The sequence below is a fragment of the Megalobrama amblycephala genome, linkage group LG1, assembly GCF_018812025.1.
Source record: "Megalobrama amblycephala isolate DHTTF-2021 linkage group LG1, ASM1881202v1, whole genome shotgun sequence".
In the NCBI taxonomy this organism is placed as follows: domain Eukaryota; kingdom Metazoa; phylum Chordata; class Actinopteri; order Cypriniformes; family Xenocyprididae; genus Megalobrama; species Megalobrama amblycephala.
In genome coordinates this window covers 23,213,318-23,216,405 of record NC_063044.1, presented here as the reverse complement: position 1 = coordinate 23,216,405, position 3,088 = coordinate 23,213,318, and the positions used below count along the sequence as shown (strand labels likewise).

The window sequence follows — 3,088 nt, the reverse complement described above, 5'->3', positions numbered from 1 at the left end:
CTAAAACAGGTGAATAGTATTACATCAACTAATGTCCTCACTGTTAAATAAACAAAACAGATGACTCTACTTGTGGTGGTTAGAAAAATAGTAAATAAATATTTGACATGGAATATGTTTTTAGCAAATGTATTTTACATTTGCATATTAATTTTGCCTGACGATCGATTATTTGATTGTTTTTGCCTTGGGAAGCGTTCACCTGAGTGGGGAGGGGGCGCGCTGCTCACACTGATGGTGAAGCAGCAGCAGCAGCTCCATGTCCTGTGTTTTATTCACATTTATTTCTCCCCTCATCAGGTATGAAACACATTAACGCAGTAAGAATATGTTCTTGACATGTTAGAGTTACAAAAAATGTAAATGATGTTGTTTAAAGTCGAACTTAACTGTTAATTTACGTTTAACAGAAATGTGAAAGTTTGTTTCAAGTTTTCTCTGTGAATCGCATGTGCTAGTCATGCATTTCATGCTAATGATAGAGACCATGCGGTCTGACAAATAGCGTGATAGTAGAGTTAATTTATGAATATAATGTGTGTTTTTGATAAATAATGCAACAGTAAGGATAAAATGTGTTCACTGAAAATGTATAACAAAGCATAATTTCTGACATGAACATTTTCAGGGTTGTTTCAGATTGTTTAATACAGCATCATGTTATATGTTATAAATTAATATATTATGTTATATTATATTATATCTTTAATTGTGGACACAGAAGTCAATGAGAAAATGTATACAAGTAACCCTTCTTTTTTATATATATTCTCTTAAAGTGATGCTGTCACTATGGAAAAAATACTTGAACTGTTAAGTTGTTATAAAAAAAAAACAACAACACACAGATTCTGATGGTGAAGCAGTATCAGCTCCATGTCCTGTGTTTTATTAACATTTATATCTCTTTAATCTATTGAATCTTTAATCTCAGGTGGATGGTCTGTAATATTTTGCCCAGATGGCATTGTATACGGCATCAAATTTAATCTACGTGCTGAAAGTCCCAGGGACTTTGCAGACCTTCTACTCTCCTGGAAGCACTTCCCAAATGCATGTGGTTATGATTTTGCAAGAGGTTTGGCGACACACACCAATTTGCAGGTTCCTCGTTCGCTGCCTGAAACTCACCCACCATTGGCTACCATAGTAGGGTAATGTTTTGGTGAAAAGTATTGAAAGAAGCATGTATAAATGTGTAGCTGTTTCATAAGCAATCTGTTTTTATGTTTTACATTTTGAAGGTACCTACACTCCCAGCAAAGATGTCAAGGGTTTCACTGGATGACATTTTACAGGCATGTGTTTATCACTTTAATGTTGATGAAAATGGCCACTCAAGCTTAAAGTGTGGAACGGGCATTAAAGATTTCTTCATTTATTGTCTGAACTGTGAGTTAATGTACTGTCGTCATTGTGTTTTGATATTGAACAGGTGTAGTGAATAGGAAAATACGTTCAGAAAGTTATTAAATCTACAGAAAGCCTTATACCATCTCTAGGTGTCGCAGACTACAGTGCAGCCAACATTACAAAGACTGTGTGGGGCTGGCTACCAAGGAAAAGGACAATGGGGAGTGCTTTTGGGGTTTTACTCCTCAGATGAGCATCCTGGCTACTGTAGCTTGGATTGATTCTACGTTGGATATAGGCTGTGAGGGGGAGCCTTCTCATCGAGTTCTCTCTCATGTTTACCCACATTGTAGCATGTGTGTACGTGCTTTATAGACACTGTGGTGTGTATGTGGGTGTGATTGCTGGATTGCAGTATTACGCTCGTAATAAAACCCCTTAAACCGTGAATGTAATTGAATTGGAGCTTGAATTGTTAACGGTATTGGCCAGTAAATGTTTAGTTGCAATTTTAAAATTAGGAAAAACCTCTTGTTTGTTTTGGGCGATTTAAACCCACTGAGCTGAGCAACTTGTTTCCTTTAATAAATTAGAGGATACCTATCCTTACATAAAAATAAACATCCCTTTGCCACTTTTTTGTGGTGTTGCGTGTTTGTGAGAGCAGGAGACAGAACTCCTGGCGACACTTACTAACTGTCACTCTGTTACATTTGGTTGTTTTGAATGTGTAGTATGTAACATACTCAAAAACAATTTAAATTGTGGAAATTATTCTTCATTATTTTACTGTGGTTAATTTGTAATTTTGCTTTAAATACAAAATTCTGATTAAGACTCAAATTATTCATAATTTAAAGTTTTTAATATAAAGAGATTTTAATGTTTTGTTTAATGTTCACTGCTAAATATCAAACATAATGTGTACTTTCTAAAATGTATAGAATGTTACATTGATAGTTGAACTGTTTGGTCAGAAAACAAACATGAACAAAAGGCAGAGGCCCTCAAAAAATGTTTTTTAAACCTACTGCTATGTTTTAAAGTCTAGTGCTCAACCTCAAGACTATTTCAGCCCTGTGAAACAATCTAATGTCAATTTTCCATTGGGCAGGGGTGGTGGACCTGAAATGTATCGCAATGAGGAGACTAGGGGGCACCATTTCTTGTCTTGTCATAAGCCCCTGGAGTGGACGGACAGGTTGAGCAGTCCTACGATCTTGTTTGTTGGTCAAAAGGTCAGAAAAGGGACCAGCACATGTCTTTATTTTTTGCTGAATATTTTTGCTGAATTTTTTGTTTACATTGAACATGGCGGCCACCGAAGCGCAGCAACCAGTTGATGCTGCTATCAATGCTGTTTTAAAAGATTTCAAAGGCAAGTTTTCTTTGAAAACGGAACAGAGACTTGCCCTGGAACAATTCATAAAAAAGAAGGATGTGTTTGCCTTACTACCAACCGGCTTTGGTAAAAACCTAATTTACCAGCTAGCCCCGCTGGTGGCCAAAAGAATGGAGCTCAGCTCAAACCCCGTTGTTGTGGTACCTTTGTCATGCTCCTCCGTGCAGTAGGTCTAGTTGCTCTACCAGGACTCAAAGGGTTATGGCACATTTTTTTTTACATCCCTTGGAGTTTTAGTGGGAGTGGGTTCTCTCTTATCAGCACTAGTACTACCGGTGGATGAAGATGTCGCTCCCCCGTTCTCTTCTTCCCATTTCCTGTAATGGGGCAGAT

The 3,088-nt window shown here is 37.2% G+C and overlaps 1 long non-coding RNA gene across 1 annotated transcript; it reads left to right on the top strand.

The window, feature by feature from the left end:
- Positions 1 to 239: 239 nt before the first annotated feature.
- LOC125245368 lies at positions 240 to 1,988 on the top strand. Its single transcript, XR_007179507.1, has 2 exons — positions 240 to 300; positions 935 to 1,988. It is a non-coding gene; the product is annotated as an uncharacterized LOC125245368 (long non-coding RNA).
- Positions 1,989 to 3,088: the final 1,100 nt, after the last annotated feature.